Source organism: Lactuca sativa, chromosome 1 (assembly GCF_002870075.4).
Source record: "Lactuca sativa cultivar Salinas chromosome 1, Lsat_Salinas_v11, whole genome shotgun sequence".
Lineage (NCBI taxonomy): Eukaryota > Viridiplantae > Streptophyta > Magnoliopsida > Asterales > Asteraceae > Lactuca > Lactuca sativa.
In genome coordinates this window covers 122,867,480-122,883,027 of record NC_056623.2, presented here as the reverse complement: position 1 = coordinate 122,883,027, position 15,548 = coordinate 122,867,480, and the positions used below count along the sequence as shown (strand labels likewise).

The window sequence follows — 15,548 nt, the reverse complement described above, 5'->3', positions numbered from 1 at the left end:
GATTTGTTGACATTGAGCTATTGTATGATCCAGTCTTTCTTGATAGCCACGACATGGAGATCTCAAACTATGAGAAGTTTGGCAATTGGGTAAAAAGTATCATGATAATCGACACCTTCCATCTTTGTAAAAACCATTGCAACGAGGCGAACCTTGTACCGTTTGAGTTCTCCATTTGGTTTGTACTTCTCTTTGTATACCCATTTTGAATCAACATCATGTTATCCCTTTGGTAAATTTTCAAGAGTCCACGTGTCATTTTTTTCGAGGGCACGAATCTCTCTTTGCATAGCTTCCTTCCATTGTTTGTCTTTCACATCCTAGTGGTAATGATTTGGCTCATCGTTCAAGTTGATGGCAACTGGGAAATCTTTGTGAGAATCTGAAAAAAAAAATTGTAAGGAACAAAACTCATCTAATCCTTTTTATGGATTTTCCGAATTGATATTTAACAATTTTGTGTAAATTCACTAAATGTTTGCTTGCTTCATGTTTGAATTTTATAAGAAATATTCAGATAGATCTACTAAAATCATCAACAATAGTGAAATAATAGTTGGCACCAAAAAAGGAGGGAAAGCGATATTTTCCCCATATGTCACAATATTATAGATCAAAAAAATTAGTAGTTTCAATTTCACTATATGAAAAGGGAATCATAGCATGTTTAGCTTTGGAACAAGAATCACAAGTTTTAATGAATGAAAAACTATTAAGGAAATCAATCTTATTGAGTTTTTCATAGAAGTGTGACCTAGTTTTTTGTTCCATGTAGCAGTGATTATTGTCATGACTCTCTTTTCTTTCCCAATCACTCCCATCCAGTGAAGACCCTTTCTGCACTCACCCACACCAATCAAGCTCCTCGTGTAAAGCTTATGCATGGCACAAAAATCTGGAAAAAATTTTATGGCACATTGTAAGTCCTTTCATAGACGACTAACATATAAGAGATTGCAAGTGAATTTCGGTATATGAAGTACCCATTAAGTTTTATTCCACTAGGTAATGTGTATTTTCCCTTTCCTTCAATGGGGATAACCTCTCAGTTTGGAATAAGGACAGAGCTCTCATGATGGTCTTGTTAGAAATCTGGTTTAGTGGCACTTGGAAATCTGAGAATCGTGATAATCACTTTCAAATCGAAGTATTTGGGTGGTACTCCCAAATCCTCAATTGGATAAGACTCAGATAAAATCAAAGAGAAAGAAAGAGAGAATGAGATGGTGTAATTTTCGTGAGTACCAGAAAACTGACTAAAAATTGGTTATATACATTCCTTGTCTGAAAACTGTCAAAACTGTCATATAACAGTTTTTCTCAACAGTCAAAACTGTTATAAATCCGAGTTTGGTATAAGGGTTAATGCAAAGTCAAAACCGGGTCAAATATTCAGCTCGATCCCAGCCAGGGGCTCTGCCCCTTGGACCCCGCCAGGGGCTGCCGCCCCTTGGACCCCGCTCCTAGGGGCGCTGCCCCCGGACCCCCGTTCGTTCAGGGGTTTCGCCCTTAAATGACAGTGTACTTTAATACTTGATCAAACTTAAACAAGTGTGTACTCCACACCTTCCTTACTTGTTTAATATTTATCAAGACCATTTTTAGTCAACAAAGTAATCCTATTACACTTAAATAACATTGATGATAACAAATCACCAACAGGTCTTTAGTTTTGTTCTCAAGGATGTTGATATCGTGGGTGATATGTTCAGTGGAGCCAGAATCCACCACCTAGTCATCACAATCCCTTTTACCTATCATGTAAATTGTAGGTGTGCGGTTAACCTTAATGATACATTCTTTATTTTCGAAATGTTTCATGAAGGTTTCAAATTAGCTGTTCGTTAAACCTAGAATTGGACTGGTGTTAGTCTCGATACAAGTCGCCTTCACTTTTGACTCATATTTTCCTTTGTTTCAGTTTACTGGCCACCAATCCGAATACCATATCTTCTTGAATAAACCTTCTTCGTTTGTCATGACGTTGGTTGATGTTGCTTTTATGCCGCACGAGCATGTTGGGCTTGAAGGCAGTCGCTTCCCTTGAAGGTTTCTTTTCAGTGGATGTAGCCATCTGTCTTTCATGTTCTACAACAAGGTGGTAGGTGTTTCGTAGGACGGGAATCAAATTTATGGCGAGGATTTGAGTCATGATGACAGCGAGCTCATCATTGAGACCCATAAGGAACTCGTATAGTTTTTTTGTATTTGATTTGGCTCAAGCTTTTTACAATGTCACATGTGCATCTACGAGTTGGTAATGTAGCCTACATATCATCCCAGATCCGTCGAAGTTTCGTTAAGTAAGATGAGATAGAAGATCTGTTCTGACGTGTTTGCAGTCTGTGTCTGTTTCAACTCGTAAGCCATAGGGGCACTTTGCTTTCCAAATCTTTCTACAAGATTTGACCATATTTCTGAAGCGGTGTTTGCGTACTTCACGCTAGTTCTGGTATCTTTCTCCACAGACTTTGTGATCTAACCTTTTACCATGGCGTCACATCGCATCCGAGACATGTAATATGTTGACTTCTTTTCAGGTTTTTGAATCGAGCCACCATTGAACCCTACTTTGTAATTAGCGAAGAGAAAGTCCATCATCTCTTGGGACCAATCGGCATAATTGTTGTTGGTGAGGGTGTCATTTGCATGCATCTATTTTGGGTGGTCAAAAGGATAAATGTAGAGAGGTGAATTGGTGTCGAGTGTGGTAACAACATTCTTGTTAGAGAATCCAGCATCGCCAGCCATGATTACCTGCTAGGGTTGATGAGGATTAGGGTTGGATCATATCCCGCTCTGATACCATGAGAGAATCGGTAGAGCAAGATATGGTCTTATCTATGTTTCATTAATTAACGAGAATTATAAAGCAGCTATATAAAAGTCTAAGCAAAGGATAAAGCATGGATCCTAAATAATACGAAAAAATGTAGAAGATAAATATACTCTAATAAATAAATATTCATTTTATCACATGTCAGTCTCTCATAAGTTTTGACACTTGTCATTTTGTAATATTTTTGAAATAAATAATATCCACATGTCAATTTTTGGTTTTTTTTTTTCAATTTTAAAAATTAAAAAGTCATATAATACTTATAGTTATATATGTAATGTATTAATCTAATAAATGCGATAGTAAATTGCAATAAATATGTTTTTCTGTTTTTATTTTGAATATTTATTTTAAAAAATATTAAGGGTTTACATTTTCATTTTTAATTTTTCTAATCAACCTATGTAATACACGGACTGCACACCTAGTGTGAGAATAAAAATATGTCCTATATTCTTTTTGTAATTTTCTCAACTAGTTGTGTAACCTGTATATTATACGGGTTGATTAAAACAAAATGTTATAAAGGATTAAACAATAAGTTTATTTGAATTTGAAAAAAAAATGAAATTTATGGAAATAAAATATCTTTAATAATTATAATATTGATTTACACATTTAATACAATAAATACTTTATATATATAATAATAGAAGTATTAATTAATGGAATTATAATTTTTGATTAATAAAGAAATAAAAATCCACGTAATGACATGTGGAATTTAAGTAATTTAAATATCTTACATAATGACATGTGGCAAGAATGTATTAGAAGATGACATGTGGCAAAATCATTTTTATTTATTAGGGAGGATCTTAACACTCTAACAACCATATTTGTCATTTTAATATCAAATAATATATGTTCACACTCTAACGACCATATTTATTGTTTTAATATCAAACAATATATGTCAACTCTCTAACAACCATATTTGTCGTTTTAATATTATAACAAGTCTTAAAAGATTATAAGTTTAGATTCGATTTGATCTGAATTGATTAGGTTAATGCAACTTGGATCTTTTTTAACCCAAAAGCTTCACCCAAGAGTATTAATAACTGGGTAATTTGTTGTATATACATAGAGAGAGCAAGGAACGGTGGGATTCATTCATTCACTCATAAAAGGTGACATTTTGATGTAATGACATCTTTCTTCTATTTATCGCAATAACATAAAATTTTATTATTTCCTTTATTATATATAAATTCAATAATAGTTGATTTCATGCTTGAATTTTAATATTTTCAACAAACATTAAAGAAACGCTTGCATGTTTTATTCTACATTTTTCGTGTGAATTAATATGATGTGAAATGAACCTTATATGTGCTTGTGATCAATGTACATGCAGGAGGTACACATAAACAAGGGATCATACAAAAATTGGTGAGTCTTCAACTCAAAACAGGTATTTATAAAGCTTTATAAACTTTCTATATACTAAAACTGCTTATTTTTGGTTTGCAAATGGACTCACGTCAAATCGTTTTTTGTTTATCTTCCTTTACTTTCTCTTATTAATAAGAAAAATAATAGACGATCGAAATCATTTCCTAAAATTGTATAATTTTTAACATGTGTATATATTTATTAATTTTTCTAAAGTAATTATGGTTTGTAAGTCTGGACAGTGTGGGCGAAGGAAAGGGTAAGAGAATGTCCCTCTCGGCTGAACGCCGCACCTTATCTGAGGGAAAAGGTGGTGAGGGAACCATTCCCTCAATCTCTCACCTATTTTGTATTTGCCAACTTTTTTTTTCTTTTTTAAAACTTATTAGATTATATACCTACTAAAAATCATTAAAAAAAATATATCAAAACTCATACTTTTTAATTCTCTATAAAATGAGGATAATATTTGTAGGAATTTTTTTAAAAATAAAAAAATAAAATAAACAGTGAGAAATTTTCTCAACCATTCATTGCGTTTAGCCGAAGGAAATGAAGTGAATTAAAATATGTTGTGGCCCACAAAAATGTCACACAGTCTAAGATGCAATTGAATTTTGATTCCCAGGGAAATTTTGGCTTTAAGAGTTTGAAATTGCAAGAACCTATATAAGATCCGGGTCTCTTAGATAATTTCTAAATAGATTCATTCAAAGGTCATATTTAAATGATTAATATTCAACATGTTTCATCCAATTTATGAAAAAATCGAACATGTGAACGGTCTCTAACATTCTTTAAGCCCATTGTTTTGAAAACCGGACCAGACCAGACAGAAATTCAACTGGTTTAACCAGGAATCGGTAAATTTACCGATTCTCTTAAGCCTGAAAACCACTTGTAAACAAACAGGTAACGAACCAGCAATTCAACCAAAAACCAGACTGGTCAAACCGGACAAAACCGGAAACCCAATAAAAGATTATAAATTTTATACTAAAAAGAAGTTAAAGGGACCCTCGCTGTAATATGGGAGATCCGTTCCTTGGTCTTTCAAAACCAACTCACTCCATTCCTTTTATACACCTTTCCAAAGCATCCATTTTAGTTTTTTGGGCGATGTGGGATAGACTTGAATAGTGACGTTGAGGATTCTCTTCTACATTCAATAAAAGATTTTTTTTTTTTCTTTTGGCATTACGTTTTTAACAAGAGTTTAAGGAGTAAGTTTATAAATGATTTTAAGGAGTAAGCTTATAAATTATTTGAAGTTGAAATCGGAATGTGCCGTTTCATTTTATATGTTCAAAAATCATGATATATATATATATATATATATATATATATATATATATATATATATATATATATATATATATATATATATATATATATATATATATATATATATATATATATATATATATATATATATATATATATATATATATATATATATATATATATATATATATATATATATATATCGTCCGAATGTTTTTAGGACCGGTCGAATCGGTCAAACCAGTTGAACCATCGAACCGGTAAAACGAACGGTTCAATGTCCGGTCCGGTTTTCAAAACATTGTTTAAGCCATTAAAAGGTAGTATTCGTTTAATGAACCTTATAAAACCCTTAATGTTCCTTTTAAATATGATAAATACAATAGTTACTATCCAATACTATTAATGATCGTATGGATCTAATAATAGATGACCAATATATATATATATATATATATATATATATATATATATATATATATATATATATATATATATATATATATATATATCATGATCAACCTATTGATTTTTTATTTTAAATTTCAAATTTTAGAATTGCTACTCTAAATACATTAAATTAATAAAATTAGAATAAAAATTAAAATACAATTAATATATATTATAAGATGATATAATTTCACGTATTTAATTAAATCAATGATTTAAATTTTGTATAACTAAAAACTATATCTTAGTTAATAATTTTTTGAAAATAAATTATTCAAAATAATAGATTAATAATTTTGAGTTTTTACTATGAAAATTTAATTATTTTTTATAACCATGAATCCCACGGATTATAAAACAGTACACACACACACACACACACACACACACACACACACACACATATATATATATATATATATATATATATATATATATATATATATATATATATATATATATATATAAGAATGATAAATGTAAAATGTTCATAAATATACATGTTCATTTGTGACATTTCATTTGTTTAGGAATTAACATACAAATGATATATATATATATATATATATATATATATATATATATATATATATATATATATATATATATATATATATATATATGCTTTATAATCCGTGGGAGCCATGGTTATAAAAAATAATTAAACTTTCATGGAAAGAGAGAGACGGAGAGTTTAATTTTTGGAATCTGCTTTGTTTTAAAAGTTATGATATATATATATATATATATATATATATATATATATATATATATATATATATATATATATATATATATATATATATATATATATATATATATATATATAAGAATGATAAATGTTCATAAATATACATGTTTATTTTTGGAAACTGCTTTGTTTGATCTCCTTAAGGATTCTTTCACTTTTAACTCTTATGCACAAGACTAAGTCTCATCATTTTTAGTATATAGCAAATATTTTTCTATAAAAGAGTTTGTAATATTGTCCTTTCGCAAAGGGAAATTAAATATCCTCCTACATTTTCTTCGTACCATCTTTCTACTCATGTCAAATGATCACACATGTCATATTTAATTTTCCTTAATAATATTTTAATCCAGTTGTTACCATTTAACATGGGTAAGAAGATAAGTAGAAAAAATTTTTGTGAAGATATTTAATTTCTCTTCTGCATATTACATACATCAAAGCTTTATAGGGGTGAAATATTGCAAAAGGAAAGTGACTCCATGTAACCCTCTCAATATCCAAGATTTGATTATCGCATTATACATTACTGTCCAACCCTGTTTCTATCATTGTATGTATTTGTTTGTGTTTTTGTTATTGTTGTCAGATGCTAATGTGACACAACTTCAAATGGTTGGAATCAAGTTAAATGAGTACACATATTTAAATGAAGTCATTATATTTCATATAATGTAGGCTTGACTGGAAAGCATTATGGTTGGGAAAAAAGCTATTGGTATTGACCTTGGAACAACATATTCTTGTGTGGCTGTGTGGCAACATGATCAAGTTGAGATCATACCCAATGATCAAGGTAATAGGACTATGCCATCTTGTGTTTCTTTCCAACGAAGTCGGACGTCTAGTAGGTGAAGCTGCTAAGATCAAGATGTTTGTGAACCCCACCAACACAGTTTATGGTTTGTATTTTATTGTCCATTGTTATAGGCAGTTTGAATTTATAAAAGTTTCTTTATTCGTAATTGATTATTACATACTTGGATTTTCAGATGCAAAACGATTGATTGGAAGGAGATTTTATGATGCCAAGATTCAGGAAGACATGAAGTTATGGCCTTTTAAAGTTATAAAAGGGACTAACAACATTCCAAAGATTGTACTTGAATACAATGGTGAAATGAAGGAGTTTTTTGCAGAGGAAATTTCATCCATGGTTCTTGTGAAACTAAAAGAAGTTGCAGAGGCATACCTTGGTGAAACCGTAAAGGATGCAGTCATCACGGTTCCAGCGTATTTTAATGATTCCCAACGCCAAGCCACAAAAGATGCTGGTCATGTGGCTGGACTTAATGTTCTACAAGTAGTCAATGAACCTACAGCTGTTGCAATTGCTTACGGATTACACTTGAAAACTGATATAAGTCATGACACAAATGTGCTCATCTTTGATTTGGGTGGTGGTACATTTGATGTCTCTCTTGTCAACATTAATAACAATGGTACGATAACTGTGAAAGCTGTTGCTGGTGACACTCACTTAGGTGGTCAGGACTTTGATAATGCAATGGTGGAACATTTTGTGATGCAATTCAACCGAAGGCACAAGACAGACATGAGTAGGGACATAAAAGCAATGGGGCGGTTGAGGGTAGCTTGTGAAAAAGCAAAACGATCACTCTCTTCAACTACTGACGCTCCTATCGAAATTGATGATTTGCATCAGGGTATTGATTTTTCTATGCAAATAACTCGTGTAAAATTTGAACATCTTAATGGGGATTTATTTGGTAAGTGCATACAGTTGGTGGAAAAATGTTTGGGTGATGCTGAAACGAACAAGAAAGATGTAAATGAGGTAGTTCTTGTTGGTGGGTCAACTAGGATACCTAAAATACAACAATTGTTGAAAGACTTCTTCAACGGGAAAGAGCTTTCTAAGAAGATCCATGCTGACGAAGCAGTTGCATATGGTGCAGCAGTTCTTGCTGCAAAATTAAGTGGTGAAAGTAATCAAAAAGTGAAGAACTTAGTGTTGTTGGATGTGGTCCCTCTTTCACTTGGTGTAAGTATTCATGATGACTCTTTATCTGTTGTAATCAAAAGAAATTCCCCAATACCAGTCAAGCAGGAAAGAATCTATGTTACAAGTGTGGATAACCAAAGTGCTATTACTTTTGATGTCTATCAAGGTGAGAAAAGTAGAGCTATAGACAATGACTGGTTGGGGAAATTCCAAGTTGCAGTACCAGTTGCACTAAAGGGTATGTCAAGGGTAAATGTGGTATTTGAAATTGATGTTAATGGAATTTTAAATTGCTCAGCAGAGGAGTTAACCACTGGCCTAAAGAAAAAAATTAGAATCAGCGATGACAAGCAGAGACTTTCAAAGGAAGAGATCAAAAAAATGTTGAAAGACGCTGAAAAGTACAAACTTGATGATGAGGAGTATAAGAAGAAACTTTTTGCACATAATCTGTTGGAGGAATACATTTACGACGTGAATGCCAAAATCAAAAGCATAGGAAGTATTGATAACACAAAGATCCCAAAGGAAGAATTGGAAAAAATGGAAAATGTGATAAGGAGCGCAAGCCAAATTCTTGATCTAAGCAAATTTGCAGATGTTGATAAGTATGAGAAAACACTAAATGAACTGGAAAATGTATGTCTTCCAATCATTGCCCAACTTATGAAGTAAAATTTGTGTGTGGTGGATAATGAGTATGTGGTACAGTGGTAGGAATGTTTTTATTATAAGTTGTGCGCTTGTTTTATTTTTCAATAGTAGTTGGACAATTGTTCAACATTGGGCAATGAATTTGATTTGATCATGTGTGTATTAATGATATTAATTTCTCCTTTTTTTTTAAAGTGTGTCATTTATGAAACTCAACAAAAAATTATCTAATGCAATGCTTATTTCACTACTACAAAGCGGCAAATAGAATACTCTTAGTAGAATACGGTTGTATAAGAATCCGTATCATATTAGAGATAGAGTACTGTTCACAAAAAACAATCCGTACAAAATCAAATAGAATACTGTTTTCATAACTAACAGTACTTTATTAACATATATAATAGTATGTATGTGTATTTTAAAACAAAAAACCACCATTGAAAAACAAGAAAATACTACATTCTTCCTCGCAACTTGTGATGTATCCACTGCGCTAAAAATTGGTTTTTGTTAGTTTTTTCAATGAAAATTGATAAAGAGACGACCGAAGAAAAAATTAAACCATATTTTCACCAATATACCTATTCTGCCCTCTTGGTCTCTAACGCATCCCTAAAAAAACAAGCATATTTTCAGGTTGTTGTTTGATCCAAAAACCTAAACATCTTTAATTTTTTTTGTTTCCTCAATACAAAAAAAGTAACAATCTTTATGAATACAAACCATTCAAAGTTAACATAAAAGTTAAAATCAAATTTAATACAAACCAGTCAATGTATTATGAAAATGAAATCATGCAATAAAGATGGACAATAGCCTTAACCACCCACTGCAAGATGGATCAATTGATGATGTAGCAACTTGTAATTGTGCCTCTAAATCCTCCAAGATATTCCCCTACATTAGATGCATGAATTAATTAGTAAAAATGATGGAAAATTAAAAGGCCTAGAATGAAACTAAAGGACAAAATCATGACCAACATACCCCTACACTACTTATTCCTTTTCAAGACCATTCAAGATGGTCAAAAGATAAAACAAAACATACCCCTGCACTCCTGCACTACTAAACTGCACCATATGCGTTTCCAAACTGGTACCAAGGACAAAATGGTCAAAATATGACCCAAACTGGTACCAAGGACAAAATGGTCAAAATATGAAACAAGTTGTACAAAAAAGCAACAGGGCATCAGGGAAGAGCAAGGTATTGCACCAGATTCGACAGTCAACATTAAATACTCCATAAACACTAACAAATTCCATGTACAAAATACATATTCGAACTAATCACAAACAGGTGATACAAAAAATTGTCTACATCATATAACCACTTAGAGAAAGATCACAAAACAGGTTCAAATCAGATTCAATGTGGCTTTCAAATTTATTTTGCAAGAAATAGATTCCATGTATAGATAACAGTTCTGAACATTATAAGTTATCTGATTTCGAATAGCATTTACAAGAAAAAAGCTTAAAGTTATCTGATTTCGGAGTTCATAGTCGCTACCCTGCTGCATTGAAGTGGAAGTCGATGTTCACGATATCACTGGTGAAGTGGAAGTCGATGAGTATATGCGATGGAGAAGAAGGCACCTATAAAAGAAGGAGAAGGGCAAGGAAGGAAAAGATGATGCTTGGTCTCGGTCAGGAGGTTTTGAGATGAGGACCGAATCCTCAAATTTCTTTGGACCGAGTCTGTCGATAATCAAATACAACAGCTTCTGATTGAGGACCGAGTCCTCCTTTCTAACTGGGTTAGCATCATACAAATTAAATTTTGAAAATTCTAAACTAAAAAATCATACCGTTGGATTCCTTAGAGGATAAAAGAAATTAGACAGACAGAGCATAAAAGAACAGTCATAAACTATAAAATACTAAGGGAAATGGACTTAACAAGGTAATTAACTTTTCAGTTTGTTCACATCTGGGTAACTATCTTTTTTTGTACACATCTAGGTAACGAACTTTTTGGAAGTGTTCACATATGACCAACATGACCGGCTGTAGCAGGTTATATCCGGTCATAACCAATCATAATGGTCATATGTGAACATTTTCAAAAAGTTCGTTACCTAGATGTGTACAAAAAAAGATAGTTACCCAGATGTGAACAAACCAAAAAGGTAACAGTAAAATACACGAATGATCTCTGTAGTTTGGGTAATTTGTGCGTTTGGTCCATAACTTATTTTTTTAACTTAGATGATCCCTACTATTTATTTTTGTTGTGCATTTTGTCCCTGTCCTACCTCAAAAGACTATTGTGCCCTTTTTATTTTTTCTCTTATTTATGTATTTATTTTTTATATATTAAAAAAAAATTAATAGACCCCATATATCTGCATCTCCTCACCCTAAATCTAAAACCACATTTGAGAAATTTAAATTGGGTCCCACAATAATCTTTTGAGATAGCACATGGACCAAATACACAACAAAAATAAATAGTAAGGATCATCTAAGTTAAAAAATAAGTTATGGACCAAACGCACAAATTACCCAAACTACAGGGACCATTCGTGTATTTTATTGTTACCTTTTCGGTTTGTTCACATGTAGGTAACTATCTTTTTTTGTACACATCTAGGTAACGAACTTTTTAGAAGTGTTCACATATGACCATTATGACTGGTTATGACCGGATATAACCTGCTACAGCCGGTCATAATGGTCATATGTGAACACTTACAAAAAGTTTGTTACCTAGATGTGTACAAAAAAAGATAGTTACCTAGATGTGAACAAACCGAAAAGTTAATTACCTTATTAAGTCCATTTCCCAAACACTAACAGTTGGATGTTTCCGGTCACCACTAAGAGGTCGGCAGTCACTCGCTCAACGAAACCATCTTCCGTCGCTAGTCAGAACTCTCTTAAGGTATCTCCCTCTCGAATCGATGTATGTATATATGTTGTCTAACTCTCACCTCTTGACTCTCTTTTGCTTTACTTCTTCTCCGTCGGTTCCTTTTGTAGATGAAGAGGTTATTATTATTTTTATATAAGAAAAAACAATCGGTTCCTTTTGTAGATGAAAAGTTCTTAAATGCTAGCTATCAAAAGTTCTTAATTGTGCAATGTTTTAAAAACCGGTTTGAACCGGCCGGTCGAACCGGTTGGACCGGGAACCGGGAGAGGGAACGGTTCAACTATCACCAGTTTTATATTGATTTCTGAACCGGATTGAACCGGTTGGTTTTAGAAAAAAACCGGTTGAACCGGTAAAAATAAACCGGTTAAACCGAATAAAAACACATGAAAAAGAACCATTTACATAATAAAGTTTGGTGATTTTTTTCAAATCTATTTAGTTTACTCTAAATAAAAACATATGGTAAATGTTATAAATTCTTTTGATGTGTTTGTATTCATCAAAAACTATATTTCGTTTTGGTATTATACTTTATTTTTTGTTTGACGTATATGGATTGATGTAAAATGCTAAAACTTATGGTTATGTGTTATTTTAATATATTTAGATTCATCTACAATTTATTTTTATGTGTATTTTTAATGTTTGAACTTGTAAACATCAAATTCATAATTTATATATGTATGTATGTGTAGGAAAATAGGAAAAAACGTGAAGAATATAGAAACCGGTTCAACCGGCGGTCGAACCAGTTAAATCGGTTGAACCGGGAATCGATCACCATACCGGTTCAACTAAAAAACCGATTTTTAAAACATTGATGAAAAGCTGTTAAGGGTTATCTGTTTCACTCCTCTGTTTGCCGCCTGATTGTACCCTCCTTAGATATCATATGTAACCCTTTGTTATATTTTATTTTATTACTTTATATATTTAAATATTAATATATATGGAAACACAATCACGACATAACTATTTATATTTATTTGATCCTTTTTTTAATTGATATATCTAAAAATATAATTTTATTAGATAAATAATATAATTTTGATTTTATTCTTATTATTATATTACAAGTACAACTAATTATTAAATAATCATTTAAAATATATATTAATACGATGAATATACAAGACACTATCTAATTATTTGTATAGATTTTATTAAGCTTACTCTTTTTTCTTTTTTACAAATAAATAATTAAAATATATATAAAAGATCTTAAAAATTATAAAGTTTCAATTAACTGATAATATATATATATATATATATATATATATATATATATATATATATATATATATATATATATATATATATATATATATATATATATATAAACAATTTTGACCATAATGATTTTTTAATTAAAATCATCAAATAATTTTAATATAAATAAAAAATAAGTAAAAAAATCAAAATCCTACTAACCAACACCACTCACCACCCACCACCACCACCAACCATCTCCATCACCACCACCACCCACAAAAACCACCACCCACCACCATCATCAACCCCTGCTACCGTCAACCGCAACCATCATCCACCACTCATCACCTCCGACACCACCACCCGCTACCACCACCCACCACAACCACTACCCACCCACCTTTACCACCCATCACTACCACCCCCCATCATTATGACATCCAGCCGCCACTACCACCACCTACCACCCGCCTCCACCACACATCACCACCATCACCCCCACCCACCACCCACCCACCACCTGCCTCCACCATCTATCACTACCACCCACTACGACCACCACCACCTACCACCGTCACTACCGACCACCGATCACCACCCACCTCCATCGCCCATCGCCACCACTAGACTCATCACCCACCAAAACTACCATACACCACCACCACCACCTACTACCCACCACTAACCTACACCACTCACCACCTATCACTACTACCCGTCACCACCACCCCACCCATCACACACCAAAATAACCACCACCATTACCAACACCCTCCACTACCACCAACCACCACCCACCATCCATTACCACCACACGCCTCCACCACTCATCACCATAACTCTCCTCCACCACCAACCATCACCACCACCACCCGTCACCACCACCAACAAAAACCACCACCCACCACCATCATCAACCCCTGATACCGTCAACCGCAACCATCATCCACCACCGACACCACCACCCACCACCACCACCACCCACCACAACCACTACCCACCCACCTTCACCACCCATCACTACCACCCCCCATCATTATGACAACCAGCCGCCACTACCACCACCTACCACCCGCCTCCACCACACATCACCACCACCCCCACCAACTACCACCCCCATCAAGCCAAATGTTGAACAAGATAAAAGATGTTCCTCTCTACCGGTAGCTGTCGACCCGGTAATTTCTCCAACCTTATTAGTTATTATATGTATATGTTAAATTGTACCAATATGTGATAATCAAACAGTTTTTAAATGTTTGTACAAAAACAAAGCAACCTCGCATAACCAAGAGTGTGCCAATAATCTCGAAGGGTGTTATGAAGAAGACCAAGCCAGCAAAGGAAAGTTTGATACCACATAATTCTAATAAAAAAGTCGACCTAGAAAAATGCCCCTTCTCATGAAAAGAATGTATAGACGTTTGATGAATCGTGATGCTCCTGATGATGCGATTTATGTTGAAGCCGAACCCGGGATCCTTGGAGCTCAGAATATCGAAACATACATTTACCCCGAGGAGATTTTACGTCTATTGAATAAACAATGGCTTGATATTAGTGTTATAACATGGTTTCAAATGTAAGTACAAACAACAATGTTTAAATTATTTTCGTTTATAGTATTTACATTTATAATGTATATTTTCTGGTTTGTAGCATGTTACATTCAATGCTTGAAACACGTGGTGGGAATAAAGTGAACATATGTGCTTTCATTTCCCCGAGTGAGACTCAGGCAACAATATGTGAGTCAAATGGCGAGGGTGTTGTAAGTTACATTGTTGATGCAATGCGCTTCCATAAAGACAAACCGTTTTTTGTCGCACCCTACTGGCAAGGGTATTAAATCTTACTGCTTTGATTTTTATTGGCTTTATTTCTTTATTGTGTATACTAAAATGTATTAACATTACTAGATTGCATTGGATGCTGCTAGTAATCTGCCCTAACCAAGGCACAGGGTATATCTTGGATTCCCAAAAAAATCCGGATAAGAAGCCCGTGGAGAGCTACATAATCGTGAAATATGTCGAAGAGTAAGAAATCTTTTTGTATTTCTGACTGTTATTTCTTTCTATGGCTTTTTTAATTTTTTTTTCTGATCT

General features: G+C 33.0%; 1 pseudogene; it reads left to right on the top strand.

The window, feature by feature from the left end:
* Nucleotides 1-3,938: 3,938 nt before the first annotated feature.
* LOC111880157 (heat shock cognate 70 kDa protein-like) lies at nt 3,939-9,564 on the top strand (annotated as a pseudogene).
* Nucleotides 9,565-15,548: the final 5,984 nt, after the last annotated feature.